The 13,847-nt window shown below is 38.8% G+C and overlaps 1 long non-coding RNA gene across 2 annotated transcripts in view; it reads right to left on the bottom strand.

Annotated features, from left to right (window-relative positions):
• The window catches only part of LOC132396006 (uncharacterized), a 130,559-nt gene that overhangs the window by 68,816 nt on the left and 47,896 nt on the right, over window positions 1–13,847 (bottom strand). For both annotated transcript variants that reach the window (XR_009512805.1, XR_009512806.1), the window contains exons 2-3: window positions 5,131–5,272; window positions 2,867–2,963 (exon numbers count right to left, since the gene is read on the bottom strand). This is a non-coding gene — a long non-coding RNA (uncharacterized LOC132396006). The remainder of the gene's footprint in view (window positions 1–2,866; window positions 2,964–5,130; window positions 5,273–13,847) is intronic.

Genomic DNA, 13,847 nt, shown 5'->3' with positions numbered 1-13,847 from the left:
AATTTTAATCTCTTTTTAAACTTCCTGTCTTTTTATTTATTCTGGAGAATTTCTTGGCTTCTCCTGTACTCTCCTTCCCTTCTACTTTGTCCTCACTTTTCCAAACTGTTCAGCTATTGAAACTACTATTTAGTTTAAGGGCACACTTCAACCCATCCCAGTGATGGCGATTTTGTCATATCATCTGCCTTTCCTTCTTCACAGTCTCACTTTACTCTGCATCAACTGCCCCATCTTCCACTTTGTCACTCTGGTTCTCATTCCCTGCCAAATTAGTTTCAACCCTCCCCAACAGCTCTAGCAAACCTGCCCACAAGGATATTGGTCCCCCTTGATTTGCAGTGTAACTCCAGAGGCACATTTAAAGTGTCACATCTGCCAATTTCTAACCTCACTATAAACTCAACTAACTTGTTTCATATACTTTGTGCATTAAAAACAACACCTGCTTCTCTCAACATTTTCTCCAAGTTGCCTGAAATAAAATTCTTATCCTTTTATAAACTCTGTTTTTTTTTTAAAGTTTGAAGAGTTCAGTAACCTCTCCTGTGCTCTCCTTCCTTTTTACTTCATCTGTCTTTTTCCAATCTGTTGAACCTACCTGCAATTATTTTGTTTAAAACTCTATTCATAGCTCTAGTTATGGTCCCTTTGTAAAGACTCCCAAATGATCCGTCACTACTTTGAGCACTTGGGAGTCAAACAATCTTTGAAATTGATGAGAATGATGAATTTCACCTTTGAGAATCTCCTCAGGATATCTTCTGTTCTTCAGTAACAGAGTTCTGGGTAGACCACCTGTTTAGGGACTCTGGTCTCAGTTATGTAGATGAAGTAACCACTCAATGGAGCAGGTTAGACTTATTCAGGGCCAGGAGGTAATGATGCTAATTTGAATTTTCAGACAATAGGTTAGGAAGATTTTGTGGTGACAATACAGGCTGTACTCTGACAGTATCTTGATCTTCATTGTAGATCATTGAAGTTTCCAAAGTGTACTGATCAGTAGAGCTTGTTGTCAGATTTGAGTGACAAAACAATAATGGAGCTGGACTTGAGACATGCTCACTACCTCAGGTTGGTGACATTTTATTCCATTAGGGCTGGGTTTGGGGCTTGTGGGCAGGGTTTCCCTTGCCTCATTGGGAAAAATCCCACCTCCCTAAAGATTGCCAGGAATTTTCTCTGGGCATATTGCTCCAATTCAGTTGAAGGTCCACTTTAAATCAAGGAAGTTATGCTGTAGAAGGGAATCATATACTGGGAGAACACAGGACAACCAACGTCCATTTAGATATGGAGTGCCCTATAGGGGCTTGAAGCTTCATTAAAATATAGTTGAGTGTGGGCATTGGAACCCCTTCCACGGAAATAATGAGAACATGACCAAACATGCAGTAGGCTAATGGGGCATCATGGTGGAATGGTTGGTGACTTGGGATCTCCTCCCAAAGTATAACTTACACTGCAATGGTGCATCTGAAATATCAAATGTAAATGACACCCTGAATTACATCACACTTTCCATCCTCAATGAGTGGATAGGATATGTGCATGGGAGGCAGGTGTAAATGTGCCAATCATGTTCTTCAATCTATTTTACACTTCCACTGAATGGCAAATCACATAAAGGTCGTGCATTGCCAGCAGAATTTTCAGGCCTGCGTTATTGCTACAGATTGAAGTTTGGAATTCATAAAACATCTTTATTAATAAATTAAATGCAGGGCTTCAATGTATTGACAGATAACTTCATACAGTACTGAGGAAGTGCTGGACTACTGGAAAATATAGATTAAAGCCAGTGGTTCCTCTATTTTGTCTGGTGGATGTCTTCCACCAGTAAAAAGCTAGGCATAATCAGACTACACTTGGAGTTTTGTGAGCAGCTTTGGGCCCCTTGTCTGAACAAAAGATGTGCTGACATTGAAGAATGTTCAGGTAAGTTTCTTGAGAATGATCCTGGAAATGAAAGAGTTAACACATGAGGAGAATTTGATGGCTCTGGGCATGCACTTGCTGGAGTTTAGAAGAATTAGGGGAGATCTCATTGAAATCTATCAAATATTGAAAGGCCCAGATAGAATGGATGTGGAGAGTGTTTCCTATAGTGGTGGAGTCTAGAGGGGACAGCCTCAGAATACAAGGATGTTCCGTTAGAGCAGAGATGAGGAGAAATTACTTTAGCCAGAGACTGGTGAATCTGCAGAATTCATTGTCATAACAGATATGGAGTATATTTAAAGCGTAGATTGGTATGTTCTTGATTGGTAAGTGTGTTGATTGTTCTTGATTGGTTAAGGTGAGAAGGCAGGAGAAGGGCATTGAGAGGAATGATAAATCAGCCATGATGAAATGGCTAAGCTGACTTGATGGGCCAAATAGCCTAATTCTGCTCCTATGTTGTAAAGTCTTCTAACTAATGAACAGCAAATTCTCAGTTCAACATTCATTCCTTCACGAACTTCATCAGAAAAAGATTTTGGTGTTAATTGAATTCACTGTTGCTCCCGACATCTCGATTGCCACATTTCCCTGCGCTATAAGATTTTATCTCCTGGCTTTGGAGATAATGAAAGATGTTACACCAATGCCATTTGTTTCAATTTTATGTGTTAAAATTTTTATCAATTTTGTAAGAACATGTTTTAATAAAAAGCAAAAGAGCTTTATGAAGATGTCACATAAAGCTAGATTTCTCTTGAATTAATATTCACGACTAAATCAAACCATTCATTTTTATGGCGTTCACATCATAAATTTCTAGGCGGGAACTAAAGTGAGTTGTAAAGCAAAGATCAAATCTGATCTTCTTTCTTGGATCTCCACAAAAAACTGGAAATGAGCTACAGGGAAGCTTACTTACTGTTGCTGCAGGATCCTGCACCTGAAACATCATTTTCCTCACTTCTGACTTGCTCAAGGTTCCATCACTTTCTGCTTTTATTTCAGATTTCCAGCATCTGCAGTTTAAAAAAAATTATTTACTTCACTCAATAAGAGATTCCATATGTCACTCTAAATTGAACTAATAATGTGTGAAAATCTCTACAGGGAATATTGCATTGTATTTAAGGTACTCCTTCATAAATGATTAATTTATACTGTTGCAATGGAAGTGGTGTGGACCTTAGTCAGGTTATGATGGTCTCTACAGTCTATTAACCTAGTAGACCCCTGTGAGATGTGGCGGCGTGGGTCTTTGTTCTATATTTACCTTAGATTCCGTTAACAGTTCCTCAAATGTGGAGTGATTTTCAACTGTTTAATATGTAATCGGTTCTGTTGCATCTTCTTTGCAGGAACAATGCATTTGGCCTATGTGAAATTTTTGGAAATGAGAGATTTTGCAGATGAAACACATAGGGAACTGGTATAATTCAATGAAAACACTGCCAAATCAATTGTTTTAAAGAAAACTTACATACAAATGAGGAGAAAGAAATTCAAACATAAACCAGAAGGGGAAGCATGAACATAAACAATAATTCACCAAAACAGTAAAGTTTCTGCAGGAAGCACCAGAACAGCTAATGCTATTAATGTGTAAGGGGATTCACCATAACAAGGGATATTTACAACATGTTTAAGTTAATGGGACAATGCCAGTCTGCAAACTATTATTTTGCAAAAACAAAAAATTATTTTATTTATAATTGTGGAGGGGAGAGAAGCTTAAAAAAGAATTAAGCTTTTGCCCAAGGCATCATCTCTCCGAGTCAGGCTCCATTATGCATTTTAAAAGAAGGTCGCTCTCTTGCTCTGTGACACGAACATGAAATGAGCATCTGACCTGAGTTTGAATTTAGAGTGTTCATTAATAGGATATTATGCCATATGCTCCACACACTGTCTTTTAATGCAACGGTTGATTTGAGAATTTCTAATTAGTAATGGTATAATGAGAGTATTCAGAGGCTAATGCGGTGGGTGTGTGTGAGAAATGGATCACTCACTGTACATTGGAAGTATTCTGTTGAAATCTTAATGAAATAATGACCTGCAGTAAATGGCCGTGATCTCTGACAAATGAAGGACATTGGAGAAGGCACATTAGCATGAGAAGGCACATCCATCAACCTTAAAAAGGTAAGACACGCCGTTTAATTGTAGGCAATATGGAGCCCAATACAAATAAAAACATTTCTGACTGACAAGGGAGACAGACAGATACATAGAGAGATAGTAAGCAGAGTCAGGCATAAACAAAAGGGGAATGTCTGTCTTAAAGCATATATAGAGCTGAGTCGCATGGATATGATTTACAGAAGCCTTTCTTTCCCACGAAATGATAAAGCTTTTCACGTTAGGGTGTGCGTATGTGTGCGGGGTATGGTGATGGGGGGGGGGGGGTAGTGGGCAGGGATGCCAGAAATCTGTGCATTATTCTTTCTAGATTGAAATAACTGACATGAAAATACATTCCGGTACACCATACATTCGGAGAAATGTAAATTGCCAAGCACTTCCTTCTGTCAAAATGGTTTACACTTAAAACAATTAGGATGAGTGAGTAAAATGAACTGTACATATATATAGTCCTCTTTATGTCCTCAGGATATCTTGAAACACTTCATGGACAATTAAGTCCCTTTTGGCATGTAGACATTTTTGCAACATGGAGAAACATTCACTTACTCAAAGGAATTATGTATAATGGCAGCAAGTGCTGGAAATACCTAGCAGGTTAAGCAGCATCTGTTGGGGGAAAACAGAAGGAACAGTTCAGGTCAATCATCTTCCACCAGAACCATTCTGAGACCTTCCATGCTACATCCTTACTTGCTGTGTTGTTCCAAGTTTTATTCCTATTTGTTTTCCAGCATCTGCACGTTGCTTGCTTTTTGATATAGGTTTGATTATGTTGAACTGATTTTATACTCAAACTAGTATTATTAGATAGAAGTAAGTCTACCACCATTTACATGGAGCGTCCATCATCAAGGAACCACGCCACTCAGGCCATGCCCTCATCTTGCTATTGCCATCAGGCAGGAGATGTTGAAACTTCAGGTCCCACACCCCCAGGTTCAGGAACAGTTATTCCCTTACAACCATCAGGCTGTTGAACCAGTGCAGGGCACTTCAATCACTTCTGCTCAGAACTGATTCTATGACCTGCAAACTCACTTTCAAGGACTCTTTATATCTCATGTTCTCAGTATAATTTTTTTCTGTACAGCTTGTCTTCTTTTGCATGTTGATTGTCTTCGGTTGTTTATGTAGAATTTTTTGTAAATTCTATTATATTTCTTTTTTCCCCTGTAGATGCCTGCAAAAAAAGGAATTTTAAGTTAGTATTTGCTAATATATATGTGCTTTGATAGTGACTTTACTTTGAACTTTTAAAAAGATGAATGATATCTATCTTAGGCTAAAGACGTGAAATTCTCCCATCTGAACTTACTATAAAGGGTGCTGGTGGAAGATGACCAAAACCCATTTGTAGTACAATCTTCTATGTGATGACAGAGTTAATCTGGCTGCATCACAGTTCAAATTCTTCTTCTCTTCAATTTTTCAGAGAACTCTTCAATTTTTCAGTTGCAGAGAACAAGCATTAACAATAATCACATTTTTAAAATTTGTGTTATCTTTTAATATATTTGTCATCAACAGTCATGGGTTAATCAATTAATGTACACAATGTTGGGCCTATAAACTGCTGTTAATTCAGGCTCGCAGGAAGGCAAGAATGTGGAACTGACATAAGGTCTTAGTCATAATCAAGAACCTCTCAGAGTTATAAGGTTTCAGTTTTGGTCCTTCCCCTGGTTCTGGCTTTGTTATTTTTTGAAATTATTTCAAAGAACAGTACTTTGGGCCTTCACTTAGTTTCATACCACTTGCAGTGGATACTGGTCATGTACAGATGGAGTCAGGTTTTAAAAGACTTGGTCAGGTTAGGAATCTTGGTTGGCATAGATCAGCTAGGACTAAAGGTCTGATTTCATGCTGTATGACTCTATTTGCAAAACTCAGGAGGTCCTGCAAACTGAGAATGGGATGCTCAGATTTTATGCTAACATGACATTACACCCACTTCAAAGCACCCAGTGGGTGTGGCTGACACCAGCATTGGAGTTGGCTTAGAGGGAATGATGAGCTTAATCATGTGAGGCACCTGAATTAACAGCAGTTTATAGGCCCAACATTGCGTACATTAATCGATTAACCAATGAGTGCTGATGACAAATATATTAAAAAATACCACAAATTTAAACAAGGTTATTAGTGTTAATGATAGTTCTCTGCAACTGATTTTAATAATGGTAGAACTTACTATTTAGAATCATTACTCGTGCCATTTGTAAACAGACATTTGGAAACAGAGTTAAAGATATTCAAATTCATTTTTCATTAGACGTCAGGTCATAGCTTCCATTTGTCACCCTTTTCAGCCCAAAAGTGGAACATAATAACACAATATTGATTTGAATGACACAGTTTCCAGTTCCTGTGAAGTGTATGGTATATGTGAAGTTTGGCAGAAGTTACCCAAATTATTAAAATGACTTTATTACTACAAGGGGATATTGTATCTGAAAGCCCTTAAAATACCTCGATCCATTTACACCCAAATTTAATCAGGTTTTTATGGCATTGAATGGTAATGTATGCCTGATCTCATATATTGATACTTGAACTTGAAAGAATAAATGCATTGCCTCAGTAGAGTTGATCTGACATTTACTCTGGGTACTGCTTATCCACTCCCCTCCCTCCCCCTCCATTTTCCCTCTTCCAACAAGTGAAGAAGCACAAAGTTGATCCTGTGTCTAACTGTCCCGTAATTTACTTCTTAATGTTTGGTAGAAAAATCTCTGTGTGCATTTGGAGTGAGGGGTCATTGGTATGGTATGGTGTGACATGGGTGTAAAATCACAAAATAAAATCAGCAATTTATGGAAAGTGGATTTAGGTTGAAATTCAGTGAACTCATACCATATTGTCCCTAATGCTCCAGCTACAAGCTTGTACCAACCAAGTACTGCAAGAAAAAAAGTATTTTTTTGTGATTGGCTCTTTTGTGTGGGTTGGATTGATGTAAATAGGTGCTGAAACCATTGGCTGACATATCTCATAAATGGCACAATTGTATGCACTTGGTTGTCATTTCAGTGTTATATCTGACGCTATAATTATATCGGACTAATTATGTGTACCACTTATTCCAGTTTCTGTAATATAATCAGAATTTGCTCTTGCTCAGCTGAACCCTTGATAAAACTTGCTTCCTCGCCATTGTTAGTTCTAGACCTGACTATCCAAAGTACACCTGAGCAGCCTAGCTTGCTCTTCTTCCAAGATTTGTTATCCAAAATGTGATTACCCATGTTCTTTCTTACATTACATCCCATTCACTCATCAACTTTGTGAATACAACTTTGTCATCTGAGTAGGGCTGACTAGGTTTTAAAATTCTTGTATTCAGAACTTTCCATGGCACACCTCGCAAAAATTTCTATATGATAACCTTTTACAAGCATATAACTCTTCAAGATATCTGTCCTCCTCCCATTTTGGCCTCTTCTCCATTGGTAGATATGTCTACAGTTGTCAAAGCCTTAACTTCTTAACATTTCTAACTCTCCTCTTTCCCTGAATTTCCTTCAAATCTATCTTTTTAGCCAAGGATTTGTTCATCTCTCCAAATTAAGTTCATATCAACTCCAGAGACTTAGGGACCAAATGATGTTCTAAATTCAAAGTTCAAGGTAAATTTTATTATCAAAGTATATATATGTCAACATATACATCCCTGAGAGTAATTTTCTTGTGGGCATATTCAACAAAACTATAGAATAATAACTATATTAGAATCAATGAAAGACCGCCCAACCAGGGCTTTCAGCCAGAGTGCAGAAGACAACTGTACAGATTCAAAAAGAAATAAATAATAATAATAATAAATAAAGGAGCAATAAATATTGAGAACATGAAATGAAGAGTCCTTGAAAGTTGAGTCCATGTGTTGTGGGAACATTCAATGATGGGGCACAGGAAGCTGAATGTAGATATCCCTTTTGGTTCAGGAGCCTTTGATTGAGGATATTAACTGTTCCTGAAGCTCTTGGTGTGAATTCTGAGACTCCTGTACCTTCTTCCTGATGGCAACAGCAAGAAGACTGTACTGTATATCTGGGGTGGTGGGGGTTCCCAATGATGGGTGCTGCTTTCCTGTGACAACATTTCATGTAGATATGCTCAATGGCTGGGAGGGCTTTGTCCAAGGTGGACTGGGCTGAATCCACTACTTTTTGGCCATTCAAGGCCATTGATGTTTCCATACTATGCCACAGCCACAGCGTACTACTGAGGAAATGGAAATATTCTCCCTATAACTGTGATCATCAATAATGTGGCAGATCTTGCGCAAATGCCTGGTGAACCAAAGCGGAAATGAAGCTGTCAGTTTGTCTCTTGGAAATACACACAGTATTGGTCTAAGTCAAATAATAAAACATTCACAGTGACTATGCTCATGTAAAAAGAATTTGAAATGAATGTCACTTCAATAGAGGAAGATTGACCATAGAAAAGCCTTATATTTTCAGCACTGAAGTTCAAAACTTCTAAGTTCAAAGTAAAGTACATATACTATATACTACCATATCTGACCTTGAGATTCATTTTCTTGCAGGAATTCACAGTAGAACAGAGAAATACAATAGAATCATGAAAAACTACACACAAAGACCGACAACAACCAATGTGCAAAAGAAGGCAAACTATGGAAGTAAAAAAATGAATAAGCTAGCAAATGAATAATACTGAGATCATGAGTTTTAGATCGTGAGGCCATAGGTTGTGGAATCCGGTTCAGTGTTGAAGTGAGTAAAGTTATCTACGCTGGTTCAAGAACATGATGGTTGAAGGGTAATAACTGTTCCTGAACTTGGTGGTGTGGGTCCTAAAGCTTCTGTACCTCCTTCCCAAAGGCAGCAGTGAGAAGTAAAATCAAAATTTGACTCAATTATCATGCTGAAGTCCATAACTATTTCTTCATGCAGTAGCAGTCTTTTGCTGGATATATCTTTAACTGGGTAGAGGTCACAAGAGAATCATTGCTGAAGACAGGGATCAGTATTATAAAGAGCTCTGAGATCCAGAGAAGGTAAAGGACAACTTGGAGATGGTCAGAGAGGAGGCTTAGTCAATACTTGGGGATAGCTCATGGTGGGGCTGCAAAAGAAAATTGTGTAGGTAACATGATTGTTTCTTGGATCTGGATGATAATCTCTAATATTCATTGTCCCTAAGCCACAAGATTTTAGTGCAAGATCCTACTGAGATAAATTGCTGCCCATGAAACTCACCTTCGTTAAAACTGGAAGCTCAGAGCTGGTTTGGTTTCCTAATCACAAACAAGAGAAAATCTGCAGATGCTGGAAATCCAAGCAACACACACAAAATGCTGGAGGAACTCAGCAGGCCAGGCAGCATCTGTGGAAAAAAAGCGCAGTCGAGGTGTCAGGCTGAGACATCGATTACGTTTTACCATAGAAGCTCCCTGGCCTGTTGAGTTCCTCAGGCATTTTGTGTGTGTTGCTTGGATTCCTAATGGAAGCTTTTAATATTAGAACTTTCCAATTGATTCAAACCATCTTAAATTACACACAATAATTTAAGGGTGGTTTGGATCAATTGGAAAGTCAATTATTTAATATAGAAGCTTTGTAAATTAAAGTCAGATTGATCAGTAAAGGACATAAATTCTCTAATTTTGCATGATGGATGTTAGACTAGCACCTGTAAAATTGACAGTCAGTTCAGTTCCAGGGATATAATTGCATCAACAGACTCAATGCAGGGAGTAACGAGAAGAGGACTTGCATTTATATAAAGCCATAAGTTACAGGGACAGGATTAGGCCATTCAGCCCATCAAACCTTCTTTGCATTTGACCATGACTGACTTATATTACCTCTCAACACCATTTTCCTGCATTCTCCCCATAATCTTTGACGCCCTCATTAATCAAGAACCCACCAACTTCTGTTTTAAATATACAGTATGCAATGACTTGACCTCTACAGCAACGAGTTCCACAGGTTCATCATCCTCTGGCTGAAGAAATTCCTTCTCATTTCTGTTTTGATGGGATGTCCTTCTATTCCAAGGCTGTGCCCCTTGGTTCTAGACTGTCCCACTATTGGAAACTCCCTCTCCCTTCCCCATCCCAGTTTCACTCTGCCTGCTCCTCCAGCTGCCTATCACCTCTCTCATGATTCTGCCTTCTTCTACTACACAGTGATTTCCCGTTACATTCCTTCTTCACCTTTCCTGCCTATTCCCTCCCCCACCCCTTGATCTTTCCTCTTACTTGTTTTTCACCTGGCACCTACGAGCCTTCTCCTTCCCACCCTCCTCCTACCTTCTTTGTAGGGCCCCTGCCCCCTCCCTCTTCAGTCCTGACGAAGGGTCTCGGCTGAAAACGTTGACTGCTCACTTCCACGGATGCTGCCCGACCTGCTGAGTTCCTTCAGCGTGTTGTGCGTGTTGCTTTGACCCCAGCATCTGCCGTGTACTTTGTGTTACTGGAAACATCCTCTCCATGCTCACTCTATCTAGGCCTTTCAGTATGTTTTAATGAGACTCCACCCCCCCCCCCCCCACCAATCTTCTAAAATCCAGTGAGTACAGGCCTAGAGCCATTGAATACTCCTTATATGTTTACTGTTTCATTCCAGGGTTCACTTTTGCAAACCTTTTCTGGACCCCCTCCAATGCCAGTATGTTGTTCCTTCGATATGGGGTCCAAAACTGCCCTCAATACTCCAAATATGGTCTGACCAATGCTTTAAAAAGCCTCTTCATATTGCTTTTATATTCTAGTCCTTGCAAAGTGAATGCTAACATTGCATTTGACTTCCTTACTACCAAATCAACATGCAAGTGAATATTAACGGAGATTCTGCACAAAGATTCCCAAGTTCCTGTGCGTCTCTGATTTCTGAATTTGCTCCCTGTTCAGAAAATGGACTATGCCTTTACTCCTTCTACCAAAGTGCATGGCCGTACACTTGCCTACACTGTATTCCATTTGCCACTTCTTTACCCATTGCCCTAATCTGCCCAAACCCTTCTGCAGACTCCTCGCTTTCTCAGCATTACATTCCCTTCCATTTATCATCCACAAACTTGGCCGTAAGTTTATTAATTCCTGGCATCCATGTCATTGACATATAACATGAAAAGTTATGGACCCAACAACAACCCATGTGGAACACCAGTTGTCATTGGCAGCCTACCAGAAAAGGCCCCCTTTATTCCCACTAGTACTAGTGTAAATCTGATAAATCTCCATCTAGGCTAATACAAAGGGGCATAACTTATAAGTATAGGGGAATGTCGGAGGTAGATTTTTTACTAAGTGATAGAGGCATGGGACACGCTGCTAGGGGTGGTGACAGAGGCTGATATATTAAGGATATTTTGAGAGACTTTTAGATCGGCAGATAGTTGAAAGAGAATTGAAGACCTATGTGGGAGGGAATGGTTAGATTGATCTTAGAGCAGGTTACATTTTTGGCAGAACTTTGTGGGCCAAAGAGCCTGTACTGTGCTGCACTGTTCTATGTTCTAATACCATGGGCTCTTATCTAATTTAGCAGCCTCAGTGTAGCACCTTGTCAAAGGCCTTCTGAAAACAACATCCATTGTCTCTCTTGTTTCCCTTGTCTGCTATTTCCTCAATAAATTCCAACATTACCATTGCTAACATGGAAACGATGCTGACTTCAACCTACTTTATCAAATAGCACCCTTCCTTTCCCTCTGATATGTAATGCACACTACAGCCACTGATGCACACTTCATGAATAGTCACTGTGTCGGAAACGTAGTAGCCAAAGTGAATCAAACAACTGAGCACCACGATCACAGATGATGTTGACCTGATACATATTCTAGAAATAGCCATATTTTATAGCCATTTATTTATTTATATTATATTATATTTTATGTTAAATTATATTTTATAATTTTATAATATATTATATTTTATATATGTCATATATTTATATTATATTTAAATAGCCATTGGCTTCTCAGATTGTGAGATATAGATTTCTCATTCCAAGTATCGACGGAACTGAGTGAAAGAGATGTGTCACAGATGGAAATGGTTAAATTGAATTTGTGAGAGTAGATTTACAATAAACAAACTCATGAAGGGAAACTTTGTATTTTTATGAATGTGCAGTTGAATCTTGGCTATCATTTACCTGAGACGATCCAGTGGATATTGGCATTCCAATGACTTTGAACTATTAGAAGACACTTGTCCCTCAATCATAACCACTTGTCAACCTATAGTTGCTCTTCAAATCATTGTGAGATCTTGTTTTGTCCCAAGTGGCTGTTCATGTTTGCTTACAAAGCTAAAACACACAATGTCATAGTCATTCATTGCTTATTAGTTAAAGATTTTTTTTTAATGTGGCTATCTGAATGAATAGGTTTCAAGCTGGAGTCTTCACTCCAGACAAAATAAGGATCTGTAGGGCACACCACAACCAAAAGTGCACTGTTACATGGTGACGTTTGGAAGTCAATTGCCAAGACCGGAGGACAACTCAACCTAACCAAAATAAATAAAGCTTGGTCCAGAACCATGAGGAAGACAGAAATGTTTTTGTCCATCAACATACACTTCATTGATTGCTAGATAACCTTGTAGTAAAACCTCTTTTTTTATTCTTTTGGATCAGTATGCAGTAATTAAAAAATCTACTATGAGAGAAAAAGTTAGCTGCTTAGCCCATCAGACCCAATATCATTCCCATTAGTTCCCATTATCTCTCCTTAGCATCTTGTAACTCATGCCTATCAACTTCCTCTTGATTGTTTTGATTGTTAGATAAAACAATCTACAAAACCATCAGTTGATTTACCAGCATGTCTTTGGGAAGTGATGAGGAAACTACAGCACCCAGGGAATAGCCAGGTGTTCACAGGGGGACCAGGAATCTCCAAAATGGATAGAACTCATGTCAGGATTGAAACTGGATCACTGGAGTTGTGAGGTGCTAACATTAATTGTTGCCTCACCGTGGTACCTCTTTCAGTGGTGATATAAATGTCTCATCCATTTCACTGGGTGACTCAAAATCTATAAGGAACGTCTGATGCTATTTGGAGTAGATCTAACAGGATCTGTGTTGTAAAAGTATTACAGGGTGCAGATGACTGATAAATCAGGCCATATTCACCAAATAAATTTAGTGAGTCTCTATGTAGAATAATTAGATTGCAATTAATGTAAACACATTGGCGTTCTGACAGAATATTAAAGCTTTAATATTGGATTTAAACAGTTTGTTGGTTTACCTGGGCAGCTGGACGTAAAAGATCATAAATCAGATCCTTTATCCCATGGTGGATATCATGCTTAGGACAGTGAGTTATGACAGCTCTTTCATTAGTGTGAAAGATCCATCATTCATGATCACCACTGGTGTGAGTGAGTTATGACAGTCCTTTTTACAAAAGAAATAATTGCCGGTACTTTATCCTCACTGGTTCATTTTGTTTATTCCTTGGGTTCAAGACTTAGGGCAAAAGGCAAAGCCATCTCTAGCATTACTCTGGAGTAACACTGCACAGCAGTATCAGGGCAACAATAAACTACATTAGAACCGTCGATGCTCCTTTGATTCTTCTTATCACTCACCTACCCTAAATGATGCAGCAATGTGATAGCTTATTTGCAATGACAACACACTTAATAATCCTCAAATCTTAGTCCAGGTGCTGACCTCTCACCTCAGGTATATGAAAGAGGAATTTCCACATGCAGTCCAACACCTTCCTGTACTTAGTCTGGTTCACGGCAGATGTTC

The sequence above is a fragment of the Hypanus sabinus genome, chromosome 6 (assembly GCF_030144855.1).
Source record: "Hypanus sabinus isolate sHypSab1 chromosome 6, sHypSab1.hap1, whole genome shotgun sequence".
Lineage (NCBI taxonomy): Eukaryota > Metazoa > Chordata > Chondrichthyes > Myliobatiformes > Dasyatidae > Hypanus > Hypanus sabinus.
Note: the sequence above shows the minus strand (reverse complement) of the source record. Positions and strands in the feature narration are given on the sequence as shown.